The sequence below is a fragment of the Mastigoproctus giganteus genome, chromosome 10 (assembly GCF_048544385.1).
Source record: "Mastigoproctus giganteus isolate SK-2022 chromosome 10, ASM4854438v1, whole genome shotgun sequence".
NCBI classification, from domain to species: Eukaryota; Metazoa; Arthropoda; class Arachnida; order Uropygi; family Thelyphonidae; genus Mastigoproctus; species Mastigoproctus giganteus.
This window is the reverse complement of record NC_143584.1, coordinates 14,610,792-14,632,663: the sequence shown is the minus strand read 5'-3', so window position 1 is coordinate 14,632,663 and position 21,872 is coordinate 14,610,792.

Sequence of the window (21,872 nt, the reverse complement as noted above, 5' to 3'; positions counted from 1 at the left end):
AATGTTTTAGAAACTCTTCACCTTATCAGTAACTGCGTTGCAATTTCCTTAAGTTTCTTTTTGTTCATCTGACAACAAATGTGGGATCCAACTGGCAACGACTTCCCCTTTTCGGAAGAAACGAACCAGTTAAAATCTTTGGCTATTTCTTTACAGGTCATACGTCTGTCTTCTTCCAAAATGGTGGTAATAATGACTTCCGTAGATGTTCTCGGTCTACTTGAGCATTGCTCTTAAACATTTTGACCTTGCCGAAACCTATGAAATCGTGCTGTGGTCTGCTGCTGACCACTACACACCCAGCAAAAGTTCATAATTTGTGTCGGCGTTCGACCAAGTAAAGTTTCAATTTTGATTAAAGATCCTTAACTGTAGTCTCCTTTGAAGCAGTCACCATTCATTTTATGGGTCTTTTTCACAACGTGGCTGAGTTAGTTGATCTCAGGCGAGAGTGGCATGGTTTATTCTCCCGGAAACTCGGGTTTTTCGTCCAGAAAACAGAAAATCGACTTCAGATTACGCGCAATTTATATACGATATAAACGGAGCAACATGGCCTTAATTGCCGATGCTCCTAAAAATCCAACAACATTATTTCAAGCGCATTAATGTTGACGTTAAAGTTCAAATTCTAACTGATAAAAACGCAGTGTGCATTAGTTTTGGGACAACCCTCTTAATTTCTTAGAGTTATTCTGTTGGATATTCAAAGTGGCAGAAAGAAGGGCATGTCATCTCGCGCAGTGGTAGCGTACACAAAATGAGGCAGTCTTAGATTTAAAACAGCTTTTTAAAACAATTCTTAATCTCGAAATCAGAGTAACGTAACTTAATCGGGTATTTCTTAATTATATGTAGTACTTATCAAATCAATTCTTTACCTCAAAGTACTATCTTATCGATTTAATCAAATCCATATTGTAATGAAGTTATTTATATCCAACAGGAGTATGATGATTGTATTTCGCTATCGGGAATACATCTTATATGATAGTACAACTCTGTAAGTTAATCCGTTTTCTACAAAACAGATGCGACGTCATTTTAAGGAAAGCGGTTAGGATTTTCGATCTTGAGGACTGATGAGTCCTCATCACCCTGCATCTTGATGTTCGATTATTGAGCCAATCATGTAAGCTCACTTTTTCCTTTCCTCCTTACTCCATTTTTGAGGAAAATGAATTATCATACCCAGTTGAACTAACAGCGCAAATTTACAATAATAGATCAACCGTAAGCAGTCCTGGATGGATGAATTCCCATCTTCCATCAGGTGCTGTTTGAAAGTTCTTTGATCTCTATTACTTCAAAGGGTTTTTCTCTCTTCCCTAATTAAATAATCTTACAATGGCATAAGCCGATTCCAGTGACGTCACTGATACAATTCTCGACGAAAATATTTCAAAAAATGTGACTTAAGTATTGTTAAATTTTCGTCGCAAACTATGTAGTGTTTTTCGATTTAATCACCCAAACTATGTACGCCATCTTTGGGGATTGCTTTTCCAGCAGTTTTATCATTTGCATGGATACCAGAGTAAAACGAGCCCTGATGCAGATGATAAACCATTTCCGCTTCAGATTAACTTGTAAAGTAATGACAGATGAAAGTACAGCATTGTCAAATTCATTGGCTCCAGTTGTCCATCTTATCCTTCCAGTTAGACTCCTAGGTGTCGCACAAGGTTATTATAAACTAGTGAATTGACACGTGTGACATGTTAGTGGTCAATCAATCCTGTTGTATTGTATGTATGTTTTCAGTCATGTATATTAAATATATTTATTATCTTAATTTGAGTGGTATAAATTTCTAGACATTTGAAGAGTGGTACGTTTCATCAAGGGGATTTTCACTAAACAAGGTACAGAGTGCAAAGACACTTTTAAATCGCTAATGACATTGCATCCAGTTTTCTCCTATTTAAATAAACGAAAGTAGAATTCCGGTTACCTGAAACAATTGGGATCGAGAGTAGAGTAGAATATTTTGAATAGTCGCTTTTTTTTCAGATAATCGATTCTACGTGTGCTCTATCCACCTTCATTGCCCTACGATTAATATCCGGACACCTGCATATCTACAAATAACCTTTACAGGAAAACTAATAACGTCCCAGAGACTATGGGATTGAGGGTAAGAGCTGGTCAGTCCAACTTTTCGACACCCTCAAACCATACCTTCACAACGCCAGCGGTATGGCATGGAGCGTTGTCCTGCTGATACAGGTATGGGCATTCCCCGACATGTCACAACGTAATTATTGTCCAGGACGTATAGATAGACCTCAACATTGATGAATAACCAGAGGTCCCAGTCCAAACCATAAAAAAACAGCTCACAACCATAACGCTACCTCTGCCAAACTTCATTGTCGGGATAATACTCTGGCAGGTAGCTTTTTCCGGGCATCTGCCGCACCTAGGCACAACTGTCAGACATGGCAGACCATGTACCGTGATTCGTCACTCACAGCTTTCTATTGGTCTACGGTTTAAGAACAGCTGGCCTTACAAGATAGATGGTGTCTAACATTAATCAGGGTGTTTAGTGGCTTGTGGACGGTTGTACGACCGTGGTTACCCACATCATGCAGCGCATTGTACTGGTGCTGGCATGTGTCCGAATCACATCACTGAGGGCTTGTGTGTTGCGGCAACGTCGACCTGTATTCTGAGTGAAAGATTCTTTGCAGAGCTCTCCTGTCACGTTCTATGAGCTTCGGAGCTTTTCTGGGTCGTTTTATGAAAAACTTAACAGAAGGCTGTCCGGATATTAATGGTAGGGCGGTGTGTAAAAGGGATGGATGGAAAAAATAATGGGAGATAAGAGAAAATTACAGTAATTTGCATTTAATATTTACTGCACGAGTGCAATTTTAATTAAACACTTAAAATTGCTTCTATCGAGGATTGAAATTCCCGCGATTCAGCCGAACTAGTAGTGACCTTGAAGAATATAAACACTTCGCTTTTGTGATCAATTCAATTTCTGATTGACTAAGTTGAATTAGTATTTAATAGTAGAAATTCACACACTGGCCAAAAAAAAAATAAATAAATAAATAAAATCCATCACAGAAGCAATGCAAAGATAACTGTGATGACGTATAAAGACTGCACAGGGTTTTCGACTGCAGTAAGCTGAAGCCAGAACGGGGGAAAACGCATGATCATCAGACTTTGTAAAAGGTCTTATCGTGGATGCACGTTTAGCAGGAGCCATGATTCAAGATACGAAAGACATAACTGGTTTCTCAAAAGCATTCATCTCAACGGTTTTTAATAACTGGAAAGCAAGCGCACTTCTCAAAGGAGGCGCCTCCGTAGCCAGGTGGGAAGGAGCAGTAGGGCGTATCACATGCTTCTTGATTAGACCGGGATTCGAGCCCGTTACCACCAAATACGGAGGATGCGAAAGGTCAGGGAATGACCACCGCATATTCCGGAGCAATATGGCCTTAGTTGCTAATGCTCCTAAAAACCAAAACAACAACAACTTCTCAAAGGCGTAAATGTGGCAGAAAAATAAAACGTCAAGAGCGAAGCAGTCGTACACTAAGGACTGTACGAGAAAATAGAACATCCAGTGTGCATGACATCTGATTTCAACCAGCCCAGAAGGGCCCTGTTTCAACCTTTCCATATGCAGGGAATTGAAGAAATTGGGTATTGGCAGTCGCCTGCCTATTCGGAAGTCACTTATTTCAGAGAAAACCATAAAAATCCGCTTGCAGTGGGGGCGAGAAGGTCGTTATTCGAAAGGAACAGTGGAAGAAAATCATATGGTCAGACGAATCAGAACACTGTCTTGCACTGATGGATAGCAGAGAGTGTTCGTTAGAACTTCAAGAAACGATGGACCCTACTTGCCTTAACACAAACCAAGCATCTGGAGGTGGTATCATGGTATGGAGAATGTTCTGTTGGCACAGACTGGGTCCGTTTATACCGGTGGAAGGTTCAATATCATCCAGGGAGTACCTGAATTTTGTATCAGATCAACTGCACCCTTCAATGATGCACTTTTATCCTGAAGGTGATGGCCACTTTATGGATGACGATGCATCGTGCAAGAATGGTTAGGAGAACGTGACACGGATTTCAACCATCTTTACTGGCCCCCACATTCACATGATCTCAATCCTATTGAGAATGTGCATGCTGGAGTGAGCTATTCGGCAACGAAGTCTTCCTTCAACTCTGTCGCAGCTACGCGATATTTTGCTTAAAAAATGGTTACAATTATATCAGAACAAAACACCTTATAGAATCCATGCCCCGTCGCACACTTCCTGCCATTCGAGACACAGGCGGCCCAATTCGATACCAGATAAAGGTTCGCATTTTTTTTTTTTTTTTTTTTTTTTGGGCCAGTGTTGTATTTCCTCTTATCAAAAACTTATACGAAAACAACCTACAGCTAACGCCAGTTCATTCCTAATCTCTAGTTTGTGCAATCGCTGTTAATGTGCAAAGGATTTATTAGAGTTTATCGAAACGCATAAAATTACATCGCGGAATTATGATTTTATAATCATGCGATAATTTGTTTCTTACATTTAAATATAAAATGTGCGAATTTCTTGGAGAGAAGAGAAAAATAAAAGAGAAAAAACTTAATTTTCGGATAATTGAAATTTCGAATAACCGGAATTCCACTGCATTTTCGTCTTGAGACAGATTGGTTTACTTATGGGCAATAATGTATGAATAATAATAAACAAGAAGCCAAGTGCAATGAATAACTGTAAATTTTGCATATACCATTTGAAAAGCTTTTATTAACTATATACAGTATCACCTACTATGATGTTCAAGACAACGTAATTTCAACGGTGCCCTACAGTAATTCATGTGCATACAGTAAATGTTTCAACACTGCCCTTGCAGTAATAAGAACATATCAAAACTAATACAAACTGCTGGGAAACGGTAAATGGGATTCAATCATAAATAATAAAAGCCACAAGAGACCAAATGTAGTCCTGTGTTTTTTAAGGTTGTCCATACATATGTATCTCTGGTTATACTCGCGGGAAAAAGGTATAATTTGGTTGATATGTAGAACAAAAGCTTAACGACAGATGGCAGCAGACATCGTACTCGTGCGAAGTCACTCGCGCAGTATCACTTGCTGAGTAAGCAATAGATGCTTTATGGTGGAGAGGAATATGGAAATTATTTCAAGATACGAGTGACCAAGTCTACCATATGGAAGTTGATTAGAAAATCTTTAAGATTTTCTGCCCAGTAATACAGTATTTGGAAATGTTTCAAAGGTTTATTGAACGACTGGATTACTTTAAGTGTCGAAGGGAATGTTTTAACAACAAAACGGTGCAACTGCAAGCGATGAGGATCGCGCAGCGTTATCTCTGAGGGACACCAAACCTTACTTCAGGCTTGTTTCTGTGGAAATGTCTTAATTGTCAGCAGTCAACTTAATTGTCAATTTGAAGCAGTGGAAATCAATTCTTTGGAGTGACGAATCTAGCTGCACCCTATTCCGATCAGATGGGCAGATGTGGAGAATGCACAGAAAAGTCTGTTGCTGGAGTGCATACTGCTGACCAACTAAGAGGCAGAGTTAATGGAGCGGCGCTGTTTCTCATGGTATGGTTTTTGCACCTATGGTGGTTAAGAAGGAACCATGAACGCCGGCCATTTAAATTTTGGAGAATTATATGCTCCTATGTGGCAGTTCATTGGAACAAACGTTTGTTTGAACAGGATAATGCCCCATGCACAGAATGGTGAAAAAAAAATCACATCGAATCTGCATGACAAAAATGCCCATCGCTCGTAGGCTATGAGTGAAGAAATGAGCATCGAACTGATAGGTCTTCCATCCTCTCCATTAGATCTGGCTATTCTATTTATTTCTTTTCCTGAAATCAAAAAACATCTCTACAGATCACTTTGAATCGGATACCGAATTCATTAACGCAGAGATTCTCAAAGGTCACGTCGAATCAGTGTTTGACCTTGAAAAGGGTGTATTGAGTCGGAAGAGTAACTGGAAGACTTATCGAGTTAAGTTTCATATCGTTTTCTTTTCAACATTATCAAACTTTAATTCCCGAATGCTTCTCTTAGACATAAAGAAAGTTGGTTGTACGAAAGACAAAATGGATAGATCGATTTATTGTTAAAAATTGTTTCTGTAGTGGGCCATTGGTATTAACTACCGTACTGTATTTTCTTTTTAAATATTGTTAAAATATTTATTAATTTTCATATTTAACATCGAATTTATGGGGGTGATCTTCTATAAGCTCCCCCATAAATGTAGCGGGAAAAAAATCTAAAAGAAACGTTAGATCGGCGAGTTTTGAAGTAGATGGACGCTGGCTAGTTGATACACGCACTAAATCTAAAATTAACAACACTCGTGTGCAAAAGTTAAGGAAGTTGCACATTTTTGGAAGTACCTTATCACTAGATGTGGAATTTCAATAAAAATTCTGTAGATATCTATAATTCACAAGAACATAATGAATGTCTTAAAGGAACAACCAACTTCTGAAAATAAGTTTGTTATCTATAGTATATGAAATATGTAAGACTTCCATACTATGGATAAAGAGGTACACAGGGATTGAGAGTGTGATCATCCTTCACTGCTATACAGGTGTCACACAGACTACATGGTGCTAACAAGATTATTGAGAATAGTCAATAAATCCTATTGCTCGTTGCGGGCAAATTTTAACTCACAGGAGTTCCAGGAAGGGGTAACGAATTGTAATTAGCCTGCCAAAAATATCACAAGCATGTTCTGTAGGGTTCAGGCCTGAAATCGAAGACATTATACAACTTAGAGTACCCACATATAGAAATTGAGGATTTTATTTCCATATCTTTCGATGGTCATTTCCTCTTTTTAAGATATTAAGGAACCTGATATTTGATCCCCATTAAAACTACATGTAGTGCCTTACCATTTACAATGCGACCTACCACCGATGAGATAACATATATCTGTTGCTTTTGGCCTCGAATACCAGATATTGGTCTTCTTTCGGTGTTACTTTTTGTGGGCATCATATATACACAAAGCGCCGCCAGAGCCTCAAGCTCATTCCCGCCAACGGTGAGGTGGGTTTCTACTATCTTATCTTTGAACACGCAACTTTTGCATAAAGCTTCTAATTCCTACATACACTGGTGTTCAAAGAAAGTGCATCACTAGGAATTTCACATTTCCAACCCTTTTTCGCGATGGTACGTTACATTAATGACTAGTATTAGAAATATAAACAAGATATTTATTAATAATTAAGGCAGGTGCTCTCAAAATATACCAAAATGAGCATTTGCAACCTTTATACAACAGTTTTGGTAAACACGACAATTATGGCTGAAATGTTATCAGAAGCCCTCAATTTGCTTCAGTTTATCATTTTAAATGGAAAACAAAATGAAAAGTTCATCAGGTGCAAACTAATATTTAGTTGAACCGCCTCTGGCCCTGATGATAGCAGCACACCGTCGAGGCATTCACAAGATCAATTTCTGAAGATAATCAACTGTTAGTTCGTGGTTCCAAACACGAATTAAGGCTGCCTCAAGTTGAATCCTTCCTCACTTGAATTATTGTATAAATGTCTGCGCGGGTAGCACAGTGGTATCGTTGCAGTCAATCCTCTCCACACGGGGTAGAAAAGGCTCGGGTTCGAATCCCGTCGATGACGCGAGGAATTTAATGGGCTTTTTTCACTCCGTGGCTGAATTAGTCGGTCTCAGGCGTAGATAGCAAGGTTTTTCCCCAGAAACGGGTTCCAGAAAAACAGGCAATTTACAGACACAAATGGGTATATGTAAGAAATTACGGGTGGTCCCAATATAATAATAATTTAAAATGTTTTGAATTATTGTATAAATAAAAACATGTATAAATAAAACCAATACTATCATCACATATCAATCACTATCCCTTCTTTTAAAAACCTCAGACACAAATAATAAAAACGCTCTATAATTAACCAACCATAAAAAGAGCTCTGGTAACCGCTCTAAGGGAAGGTCTTCTATCATAACAAAAAAAAGCTGTTGTCTTAAATTCTGATAAATCCCACATTGTAACAAAATATGTAGACTATCCTCTGGCTGTCCGCACCTGCAATTTTTATCTAATTCTAAATACAACTGCTGCAATCTAATTCTAAAACCAAGTTCGCCGGCCCTGTGACAATCTTTGTCTGTGCAACCTCAAAACCTCCACATCTAGTATCAATATAAATTTTTTTTTGTGGGCAGTCTTCGCCATTCCTGCAGTTACATGTTTCTGCCTCCTGAAATAATTTCCATAGCCATGAGATGATACGTTCGGATACACAGAGGCCCTCCGTTGATGACAACTAGATCAGGGCCAAAAAACCTAGAGCATGCAAGATTTTCTTGGCGCGCAGTGTACACTGCTATTCCATTTTTTTCCCTCTTACAGCTAGCGGTGAAGTTAAAAAAACAGGTTAGCAGCGCATTGGTACGCAACAAATTGTTTTCATAAACTTATCGGTAAATTTTTGAAACCCCAAAAAGGTTCACCGGCCCTGAACAAGCTGACATCTCCTGAAGTTGTGCAGTACTGTAAAACAAAAAGGGAACTTGTCATATAATCTAATGTCCTAGCGCCTATGAGTAATAAAATGAAATACGATTACAGCAGTTGGATTTTATACTCTAAATACGACGATGTTCTTGTAACCATAGGTTGTCGTCCCGAACTATAAGCAGAAAATTTATTTCCGCAAATCTCTAATGACGGAAAATATCAAGCAAATATTGCTAATCATTAAGCTCAATATCAAGAATCAGAATGCGTTGAAAAAAATAAGCTGTCCTCTACTACATGAAAAAGTTCCTGTAATATTTTTAATCCATTATTTCGCTCTTGAAAACTGAAGCCTGCATTTGGGTGTTTCTAGGTTTCATTTCAGACGAATTACACACTGCCTAACCACTTTATCAGCACCATGTAGATTTTGACTATGTGCAACAAAATAAAAAATAAAAAAATATGTTTAGCAGGTTCTGTTACTGCTGTAAGAGAACCTGCTAAACGCGTACCGACAATCGTGTCTCTTTGGAAGTCTATTAGTCCTCTTCACTCCTTGATGAACTGATTTGGACATTCAACGGGTCAGATGACGTGTGCAGGAAAGCACTATAACGTCCTGTCACCCGAGTAATGCCTAAATTAGTTCACAAGCAAGGAGAATGAACAGGCCTAATGGACTTTCAAAGAGGTACGATTGTCGGTACGTTTAGCAGGTTCTGCAGCAGACAGGATGGCTGCACATGCCGGGTGTTCAGGGATTAGAGTTATTTGAATCTTCACAAATAGAAAGATCCCCGGAAAATATCTGTGAACAAAAGCGCTGCAAAAAAATGTAAGGTGAAGTAGTGTGGTGCTCGATTTCTAAAACGAATTATCAAGGTTAAACGCCAGCACACGGCGAAAAATTAACCTCCGTATTTAATGCGGGAACATCACAATTAAAAATAATAATAATAATAAATAAATATTGGTATTAATAGTTCCCAAGTGTGCACTCGTTACCGTAAGTGCATTACGTCTGTGTGTGTGTTCACGGGCCAATCTGCATGTTGTGCGGGCTGAAAAACCCAGAATAACTCAAGGGAGAAACCCTACACCCTCGAATGAAATACTTTAGAAATTCCTTCATCTACAGGAATCCAGTCCAGCTCTCTCCATGCGAGTGGCCTACTAGGTTGCCATGAAACTCCAGGAACATCACAAGGCACAACGATAAAGAGTACATTGTTGGAATATGAGACCTAAACAGAAGTCACTGATATTCAATGCCACAAAAAAATACGGCTACGTTGGCACCAGGAACGCGAAGGATGAGAGAAGGACTGTAGGGAAGTCACGTGGTCCAGTGAATCCTTATTTAAAATTTAATCACCGATGGGAGAGTACACATATGGTAGACACCACACGAGGCACTGGCATCATACTCTTCTGTGCAGGCTACTGAAACAGGTGTAATGGTGTGCAGCATGTTTTCATGGAATACTCCGAGTCCCCCTTATCCCATCTAGGAGGGGGGAACTCAAAGATTTGTATTCTTCAGCCAGAAGTAGTTGTGACACAACGATGATATTTATTTGTTTGATACCTTGAAATTTCTATAGCAACCACACAAATTTGGGTTTCAATCAGACAATCCATTTTCTTTCTTTGCAGCGCTGAATGAAGTGTAGCGTCACAACTGATAAAGTAAAATACAAATTAGTATTTGTATACAAATCAGAAAACATCCAAAGCAATCCACGAAGACATGGTCGCTGTTTATGGTGAAGACCGCCCAGGTTACAGTGTTGTTGCACATTTGTATAAACAATTCAAATGTGGAAGAAGCTCGATGCATGATGGAAAAAAATCCCAGGACGCCTAACAACTGCTGTAACAGAGGAGTGTGTTGCAAAAATTGAGGCATTAAACCTAGAAGATCGCCGTATTAGGATCAAAGAACAAGCTGTAGAGCTCCCAACTAGCGTAGGGTTTGTGGAGAACATCCATCAACAGTTGCATATGAGTAGTGTCTACTACTCATATGCAACTGTTGATGGATGAGAGTCTTCTAGATGAGCAGAAAACCCACTACACTATTATTATGGGAGACTTCAATGCTAAGGTTGGAAAAAGACAAAACAGTGCAGAAAGGGGAACTATAGGAAATTTCGGAATTGGTGAAAGAGGTGAAAGACTTGTGGAATTTGCAGAATCTCAAGGACTGTCAGTAATGAACACTTTTTTCAAGAAAAGGGTGAACAAAAAGTGGACATGGAAGAGTCCAAATGGATTAACTACTAATGAAATCGACTTCATCCTCACTAACAGAAGATATATTGTGAATGATGTTACCGTCCTGAATAAGGTAAATGTTGAAGTGATCACAGAATGGTATGATGTACACTTGATATAGATGTAGGAAAGGAAAAAAACTGACTCGAGTAAATAATACAAAGGTCTTTGAGATAACAGAAGAGGAGAAAAAGCAGTATGTACTGGAACTTAAGAACAAGTATGAGCTTCTGCAGACTGCTGAGGACCAAGATATCGACGAGGAATATTACAACTTTTTGAAAGTGATAAAGCCCAAGAAACCTATAGGGAAAAAGAAATCCAAAGAAGAAAAAATTAGTCAAGAAACACTTGTCATGATGAACCGAAGACGACAAATGAAAAGCAAGAAAAACACTGACAGGGAGAAAATTGAGTATACTGAGTTATGCAAAGCCATTAGAAAGAGACTCAGAGAGGACATAAGAAGATTTAACACAAGAAAAGTAGAACAAGCATTAAGGGAAAACAAAGGATTTAAATCAGCAGCCATGAGCAGTAATACAGAAAGACAAATGATACTGAAACTGAAGAATAGCGATGGTGTACTTATAAACAGCAGAGAAGGCATAATTCAAATAGCAGAAGACTACTATCGAGAATTATACAAGGAGCAGGGGAATGATGCCAGCAGTGGGGAAGATGGATTGCAAAGTAGCAACACATACGACATACCCAATATTCTTCCCGATGAGGTAGAACATGCATTGAAGAAAATGAAGAATCAGAAAGCCCCGGGGGAAGATGAAGTTACTGTAGAGTTGTTAAAATTGGGAGGGAGAGACATAACACAAAAACTGGCAAGGCTCTTCACAAAGTGCATTAGTCACAAAATAATAGTTTTGCTGCATAAGAAAGGAGATAAATCAGAAATTGGAAATTATAGACCAATTAGCTTGTTATCCCACATCTACAAGTTGTTCACAAGGGTCATTACTAACAGATTAGAAAGAATACTTGATGAGAATCAACCGAAAGAGCAAGCTGGCTTTAGGACAGGATTCTCAACTATGGATCACCTTCACGTAATATCACAGCTAATGGAGAAAGCAAATGAATATAAAACACCATTATGCCTGGCATTTGTGGATTATGAAAAGGCATTTGACTCCATACAGCATAAGGCAATGTTTCGGGCACTGGAAAGACAAGGCATAGATACCCCATATATTATGATTTTGAAGAAAATATACGAGAGTGCTACCTCCTTTATTAGACTAGACAAAGACAGTAGGAAATTTAAAATTGAGAAAGGAGTTCGACAAGGAGACACAATATCTCCGAAGCTGTTTACTGCTGCCCTTGAGGAAGCTTTCAGAAGATTAGACTGGTCGCAGAAAGGAGTCAATGTGAACGGAGAGTACCTAAACCATTTACGATTTGCAGACGACATTGTGGTCATAAGCCATGATCCCAAAGAATTAGAGGAAAATCTTAATCAGTTATGCACAGCTAGTAAGGATTTTGGACTAAAGATGAATATGGCTAAAACAAAAGTAATGATGAACAAGTATGCCACAGAAAGGGAAATAATGATTGAAGGAGCAGTAATTGAAAAGGTGGAGTCATATACTTATCTGGGACAAGTTATTAGCTGTAATAATGATAAATGGCTGGAAGTCAAGAGAAGAATAAATTTTGGATGGATAGCATTCAGGAAATATAATCACATACTGAAGAGCAATATCCCAGTTTGTCTGAAACGTAAAATAATGAACCAATGTATACTCCCCACCATGACTTATGGAAGTGAAACTTGGGCACTCACCAAAAGAATGGAAGAGAAGCTGAGAACTACACAGCGAAGAATGGAACGAATCATATTGGGAATCAGACTGTTAGATAAGAAGAGAAACACATGGATTATGCAACAAACTCAAGTAAAGGACATTCTTATCAAAACTAAAGAACTAAAATGGTCTTGGGCAGGACACATAGCTCGAAGACATGATGACAGATGGACTAAGAAAATAACAGAATGGTATCCAAGAGGAGCTAGAAGAAAACCTGGAAGACAAAGGCGGAGATGGATAGATGAAATTCACGAGTTTGTGGGTAGTGAATGGATGTCCAGTGCTCAAAACAGAAGGAACTGGAAAGTTGCTGGAGAGGCCTTCATCCTGCAGTGGATTGAAAATGGCTGATGATGATGATGATGAGTGTCTACTAGATGGGTTCGCAGACTTCTGATCCCTTTCCAGAAGAAGGAAAGGGCACAAAACCTTCTTTCTTGCCGTGAAGTCCTTTCTTTATGGATAACACTTTGCTGCTGATGATGATAAGATTTCTGCTGCCGAGTCGTGCTTTGAAGGCCGGTCAGAGGACTTATAGCCACACTTCATAGATATGAATACATATTCAATATTTCCAAAAGTATCCGGACAATTCCCTGAGATTTGGAACAAATAAATCTTATTCGCCATCCACATGACACGAATAGGTATAAAAGAAACGGCATTCATGCTTTAAGTAAGCTCTATTAGCAGTCTGTACGCGATTGCAGCAAAACTACAGCTCCCTAAATCAGTGGCATGCATACATTTTCGGTCCATGACTCGTTTTGGTTTACAACTAACCCCCAAAACTTTACAGGCCAACCCCCAACATAAAATATCACTTTCTTAGATTGTTATTATTAATAAAACGTTATGATCGACAAACAAGATTATTTCTAACCCAACTTAAAAATTTGCCCTTCCACTTTTCAAAATATGAAGAACCAACCAGGCACTAAGGTTTGTGTAGAGATTTATGTCGAGAAGGCTATATTCACCAGGAATCATGCGCCAAGGTTTATAAACAGAAGGACATATTCATCAGAACTAGCTGATGAATATGTCCTTCTGTCAATGACGCGAGGAATTTTTATGGGCTTTTTTCCACGTGTGTGAGGATGTATGGGTTTTTTGTTTTTAGTATTAGCAATAGCAAAGGCACATGATGCAAGAAAGCAAGCTTATATAGCATCAGCCAAAAAAAAAAACAAAAAAAAACCCCTTATTTCACTCATCCACTCGCTCCAAATGTTTGTCAAGTTCTGCCTTGAATCTATTTAAGCTATCAACTTCTACAACGACAGATCGAAGTTTATTCCAGCAATCAACCACCAGCTGGCTAAAGGCAAACTTCCGCGCATCTATCCTACAACTGTCTTTCCTCAATTTGAATTTATGCCCTCTCAGGCGATTATTCTCAGCAAGAGGAAAAATCCCATCACCATTGAGCATGCTCAAACCATTCAAGGCTTTATACACCTCAATTAGATTACCTCGCAGGTGCCTAGTCTTTAGACACTAATTTGCAAAACTTAAGCCTTTCTTCGTAAGAGCAACCCTTTGTTCCATTCACTAATCTTGTTTCCCTTCTCTGTACTCGTTCCAACAGCTGTACATCCGTCTTAAAATGAGGCCTCCAGACCTGTATACAGTACTGAAGGTGTGGCCTGACCATTGCCTTATACAAGGGGATAATCACCTTATCCTTGCTAGAAAAATTTCTGTATATCATTGACAAGACACCATGAGTTACTCTTGCAGACCGTCTGCAGTGCTCAGAAAACTTCATATCTGCCTGCACAACTACCCCAGGTCCTTTTCATTCTCTACCACTGTCAGTGTAGTACCACACAGTTGATACGTTACTCTGGGGTTACTGCTTCCCATATGTAGTACTTTACATTTGTCAATGTTAAACTTCATTTGCCACCTCTCAGCCCATGTGCTCAACCTTTCCAGATCCTGTTGCAGCAGCATAGCGTCAGTAGCATCCTTAACAACCCTGCCAACCTTTGTATGTCTGCAAACTTGGACATTAAGCTTGATATACCATCATCAATATCATTTGTAAATACAGAAAACAACAATGGACCCAACACTGAACCCTGAGGGACTCCACTAATAACATTAGTCCACGAAGAGCAGTGTCCATTGATTACCACTCTCTGTCTTCTCCCACTCAACCATCCCTTTATCCATAGCAGCAATTTGCCTCCAATGCCACACTGCTCCAATGTGTGCAGCAGTCTTCCATGTGCAAAAGTATCAAAGGCCTTTCTAAGATCCAAATATATGATATCAAAGTTATTCTTTGCATCCAGTTCCTTTGTGACTACATCATAGTATCCAATCAAATTGGTCAAACAAGACTTCCCCTTAACAAACCCATGCTGTGTCCGAGCTGTAACTGAAATCTTGTCTAGATGATCCTGCAATGCTTCTTTAACCAGTGCCTCCATTAATTTCCCTGGAACAGAAGTTAAACTAACAGGTCTGTAATTACCCTGTGGTCCTTTGATCCTCCTTTGTGGATTGGGGAACCCGTGTTTTTCGTCCAGCAAACAGGCAAATCAACCAAAGAAAGAACACAAGCAATTTACAGACATAATATACATGTTTTATGCCTCTGATGCGCCTAACTAGAACAATCGGGCAGCATGTATCAAAGTTTACGTACTGAAGGACACACAGAGTGCTGTCATCAGCCTTTTAAATAGCACGACCTTGTGAAAAAATCTTGGTTGTTAAAGGTGCTGCATGCTGCCTATTAAATGTCTCAGTTGTGCATATGACTCACAGTTTGAAAACTCATGATGATTAATGAAAATAAAATCAAATTTCTGCACAAAGCCATTGTAACATTTTTCCAGAAGAGCCTGACAGAATTCCATCAAATACGTATTTTATTTTAGCTAATTTCATGCAGAGAAGGATTTTTCGCTTGCACAGCATCCATGTCAGCTCATGAAAATATACTTTTGTAGACATAATATACTGATGCAATATGGCCTGAAAAGATGTTGAACCAACATACAATATATTTTCTTTAGCTGAGATTTTATGGGGTTGTAATTTAACTTTTGGACAGCAGTATAGTTATGTTGAACACATTACAAACCTGATCTGAAAAGATACCGTGAAAAAAAAATAATCATAAACAACGCTGCGATCATATTTTTATGAGCATTTTACGCATCTCGGTCTCAGGTAAGGGTTACACAATTACACTCCCCAAATTTCAGGTCTTTCATCCAGCAGCAAAACGGATAAACCGACCTGTGTACTCTATGTGCACGTAATTTAAGGGTACAAGATACCGCACATTAGAACAGTGGTTAATTACTTAATCTGATTAATTATTTATTACTTAATCAGTTCGAATCCAATTTTCTAAAGGTAGAGTTATCTTCAAGCCTCATAAATCATCAAGTAAGCTCCACCACTCACTCTTGTGCATCTCCTACGCTCACCTTTCACCCAGTATCAATCCGTAAGATTGGTTGCAACGTAACATAAGCACAGGAACATCAGCTCAGTTAACCGACAACTCCCAATCACCAAGGTGTTCTGAGGAAGAAGTCATCGCTGTCATCAATACCCTGCCAATCTCTCCAAGTACCAGTAATGATGGTATCGGCCTCGCTAGCAGTACAATGGTTATGATCGCTGTTTTACACCATGGGTTCGTATCCTGTTATGACGGCGAAATTTTTGTGGACTTATTTCTACATCGTAGTTGAGTTAGTCAGTCTCTGCCAAGAGTCGCACAGTTCCCTTGTCGTCCCCCGAAACTCGGTTTTTCGTTAACAGCGTGACAGTCCTAAGCCCGCAGTGGAAGTTACAAAGTTAACAGAAATGATGGGAAGGATGACTGCTGCGTCAATACTTCAGTTCCACAGGGAGAACCAAAAAAAGCAAGACTCTATGCACGCTGTGTTGGAGGACTGGCGATTAAAATCTTGCGTCCTATTGTTCCGTGGCGATTAGTGTACGGTATATTAATGGAAAAGGCGATAGGGAGGTGGTCAGATGTAAAACAAGATCAGGTAGAGGAAGTAGACGATTCACTCCGGAGGTGAAGATCAGATACATGGAGTTTTTGATTACTGGTCGGAGTCTGATTGACAAAACGATAGCTCGAGTGCTGAAAATTTTGCAGTTAGGTCATTATGCAGTTATTGAAGATCAGGAGAAATACTGGTCTCCACAAAAATCATGTATACGGTAAATAACACATCACGGGTCACATCATACCGTTAGCAAATGGCCTCAAGATCCGGCACAAGGATAAAATAAGTTAAAAGGATATTAAGCGTTTCATCAGAGTTGAAACCTCAAGAACTGTACGGTTTCTAAGAGGAAGATACGGCCCTCGGAGGTAACACAGTTAGTAGAATCGCCGTCCTCCCCACATCGGGTGGAAAATATCTAAGTTGCAATCCCATCGATGAGATGCCTTTTTTCACAACGTAGCTGAGTTAATAGGTCTCAGGGGAGGGTAACATGTTTTTTTTTTTTTTTTTTTCTCTTGATAACTAGGGTTTTTCGTCCAGCAAACGGAAAATCGACCACAGAACACACGAAATTTAGAGACATAATATATACGGAGCAATATGTCCTAAATCCTGACTCACCTAAAACCCTACAACAACAACAACAGGAAGATTAAACTTTTCACTGCTAAAACAGACAAACCAACTTACTTAACAAGCGTAATTTACAAACAGTAGATTTACAAACATTAGGGCCAGAGACATAAATTCCTTAATCATTTATACATTAATACGCGAAGCAATATGGCCTTAGTTGCTAATGCTCCTAAACACCAAATAACAACAACAACAACAACATTAATATGATTGCATTTAATTTCCAGCACACCCGGTTAAACATTTCTCAAATGAGATGTGCAAACGGTGAAGTTTTTATAACGCCATTTTATGAAAACGGGCGTGTAAAGCTGACTTTCTGACTAAATCAGCAATGTAATTTGAACGATGCGTGAAATTGATTGTGCAGTTACTTGTCGTTGATGCAATTATAGTTGTCATCTCTCAAATGCTTCCTGGTGAATACAAAAATGAATGAAGTCATTAAAATTAGAAAGGAGAGCATCGAACAGCTAAACAATTTTATTACAGCTTATGATACATTTGGTGGCTCCACAAAGTAGAGTATTTCAAAAAAGTAATTGCCTAGTTCGTGTTTCCTAATACATTACCCCGAAATGTTCGGCTAAAGTATTGAAATAAACTTAACTTGCTTTGTTCTTCCCTCTAATCTTCATTAATAATCAAACCAAGAACTAATTTTTACAAATTTAATGTGGAGTTTTTGTTTCTTGTTGACTGGCTAATAAACTTCTAAGACAATATAGGAGGAACTAACTTATTTTAGAAATGTTTAATTGATCTTTTAATTACTTTTAATGGGTAAATCAGATAAAAGATTTGTCCATTAGCGCATGTCTTCCTGGAAGACAGCTTTAAACGAAGTTCACCTCAGATAAACAAGTCCCATTGCTAACGGTTCTTGTTAGTGACTTGAGCAAACCTTCGATTCCGGATTAACAGGAAATAATTATCTTCGTGTATCAACGCTAATTAATCTCTTGTACCAACTCCATTATTCTTAATTAAGTGTATCGTGGTAAATAAACAAGAAATCACTAATGAAGACTGTAAAGTAGCGTAGCAACTTGGTGATAGAGACAGAAGTTTTCGTTCTATTTTTGGAATCCATTTTTTTCTGAAAACTTTATAAGTTTTAAAAGTTCATTACAGTGGAAAACTTTTACGAAGAACTAAACAATCATCCCCCAGAATGCCTACTAAAAGCAACTTTCTAGTTTTTATAAATAGGTTTTTAATTGCAATTTTTGTAAAGCTTTATTAATTCGGAACGATAAATTCCTTCGTTGTTAACATCACTAAAATTATAGGTAATCAAGCAGATAATATATTGATGCGCTGCATTTTTACCACTATAGAGGGCGCCAAAAGAGTATACATCGATCGATGTAAAAATATTTCTAAAATTGTTTTATTATTATTACAATTTTGCATCCTTTTTCGACATCTGGAGATGTAATACCGTTCGTTCTATGGAATTATTGAGAAAATATTAGGTTCTCCATAAATGTTTGTTTATTATTAAATTTGAAGTGAAAGTTCGATAGCAGTAGTCATTAACATTTTTAAAGATTTGTCCACTAGAGGGAATCATTTTTTTAATGTACTGTATTATGTATAAATACAGTGTGACCGGTAGTAACGAAAGTTAGAAAAATATGCAATATTTTTCTAACTTTGGGAAATATCATAAAATGATTTTTTCTTCTACACAAAAGTCGTGTTTTTTTTTTGTTTTTTTGTTTACGTTAAGAGAAGTTAAATAGCATATACATAACGGAAATTGTTATTAAATAAGCATTTGTAGTGACGGAAGTTATATTTCTCTCACCAGAGGGACATTGCAGCTATCAATAAGTGTAATAAAATGGTATGTGAAATAAATCACGTTTCTTTTTCCATTTACACATATTTTTGAGCTAAACAAATGAGTTTTTCATGTATTTGACATCGCAGCACATTATTGAAAACATTTCCGTGCCTACTGGCATTTTTAATTTTGGAGAATTATGTATAAGAATTGCTTTGATCAGCTTGGCACCGACGTACTTCTAAATAAACGTCTCTTACCATAAGTTTAATCTCTTGACAACTCCAGACAGCGAATATTGCAAGTGAATTCTTCTTTACTGGCAGTTTAGCCAAACAGCTAATAATTTTCTGTCAAATTGCCATACCGATTTAAATACGCTCGTATCTGAGAGATATAGCAGATGCAGTTAAAATATTGCATTAATAATATGGTTTTCAGCAATGATTAATTTTATATTTGAAGGGGTATTAGCTAAAAAAAATTAATTAATCAAATAATAATAATAAAATAAATAAAGAACTATTAAGTGAGCATTTCAGGAGCGTTTGATTTTTATTAAATCAATTTTTGTCTATTAATAATAATTTAATAATTAAAATTGATTAACAAATATTTTTATTAAACTATTTTAAAAATTATATTAATTAAAATAGATTAATAGAACTAATTATTAAAAATCTATAAATCTATTAATAATTTAAAACTAATGAAAAGAAATTTTTAATCAATTTAAAATTAATTAAAAATTAATAGAAGTGAAAAGTAAATAACTAATTACTACTTAATTAACTAATAATATATAAAAGTAATTCTATTCACTTCGTTCACATACCTCACAATGCACACTCCTGGATTTTAATAAAATTTGAAATATAACGTTCATTCGCATTTCTACTGTGATTGATATAATAAGCAAATAGTAACAATTCATTATTTGTATATTTAGTAAACTGATAACAAAAAATAGTTCTTAAAAGGAAACGACTTTCATATTTTGCAGTTAGGTTGCTAAGCGCCCGACATTTGAGCTTACAGACTATTTATTTTTTAAATATTGTAACCTTGCAAAATGGCTTGCAGTGTATTCTGTAATCTTTATTATTTATAAATTTCTGTATCGCAGATTAAATTGCACCGCGGATGTTGCTCCGACCATGGGTACTTAGATAAATTATGTACGTGGTCCATCAGCATGTAATGTATTAAGCCCTTCTATTTCTACACTAGTACGAATATAAAAGAAACACATAGGCAAAATTTGATTTAAAATTGATACCATATATTAAAAATGATTTCAATAAGCACATAAATCGGCAACACAAACTGCAATTTAACACACGTAAGAATAAAATTGCAAAACATGCCCATACATGCATCCCGAACATAGAACGAAAAAAACGGATGAGTATTACACGTTCTGTCAAGTTACAGAAACGATATACATGATAACTATACTGAATACCACGCTAGTACACTGAAAGCACAGAATTCATGGGAATACCTGGTTCCTGGGCAACGCGACGCTGTCACCCCTCTCGCTAGTGGATGAACCTACCGTTTGGCAGGTATATAGGTACACTGCATTCACGTAGACGGTAATTCGATGTCAGTATGGATAAACGTCGTGAGTTAACCGACTTTGAAAGATGGATGATAGTGGGTGCCCGACGCATGGGTTACTCTATCGCGGAAGTGGTACAGAAATTGCACCATCCTCGTTCTACAGTATCAAGAGTGTATCGGGAATACGCCATTTCCGGAATAACATCTCATCGTGGACGGAGTGCTGTGGACGGAGAAAGGTGGTGGATGGACCTGGCCGTCTGTCTCGCATTGTTTCAGCCAACCGGAGTGCGACAGTGGCACAAATCACCGCCGACTTCATCGAGGGAGGTGCCAGAAATGTCTCCAACAAGACCATCAGGGATCATTAGCCAATAGGTTATGGGAGCCGGCGACCCACCAGTCCCATTGCTAACCCCACGACACAGGACTCTACGCCTCAACTGGGCGAAAGAACATCGGCACTGGACCTTGGATGATCGGAGACGAGTCGCCTGGTCTGATGAGTCCCGTTTCCAGTTATTTCGAGCTGACGGGAGGGTGCGTATCTAGCGAAAACTAGATATGCACCCGTCTTGTCAACAAGGAACTGTTCGGGCAGGTGGACAGTTAGTAATGGTCTGAGGCGTGTTCAACTGGCACACGTTGTGACCTCTGGTACGTCTAGACGCATCTCTGAACGGTCCAGGTTACGTGTCCATCCTTGCACACCATCTGCATCTCTTCCTGGTTACCATGCCCCCACAGGGCAATGGACTCATCCAGTAGGACAATGCGCCTCCCCACAAAGCCGTGGTGACTAGAACATGGTTCAAAGAGCGTTCCGCAGATTTTACCACCATGGAATGGCCTCCCTGTTCACTGGAAATGAACCCTGTGGGGCATCTTTGGGATGCTGTGGAAAGGTGCGTTTGAGCTCTGGATCCTCCACCCAGGAATGCGATGGAATTATGGATGGCAGTGCAGCAAGCATGGATGGAAATAGCTGTAGAACGCTTTCGTGAACTAATGGAGTCAATGCCTCGCCGTGTAACTGCCCTTATCAGGGCGAAAGGTGGGCCTACCCGTTACTAGGTAGGTGTCCCATGATTTCTGTCCACTCAGAGCCGGCCAGTCCATTAGGCGAACCTAGGCGTCGCCTAAGGCGCACAGGTCCTAGGGGCGCATTCCAACAAAATGTAATTTTTTTTACCGGTTATAAAAAAAATATTTAT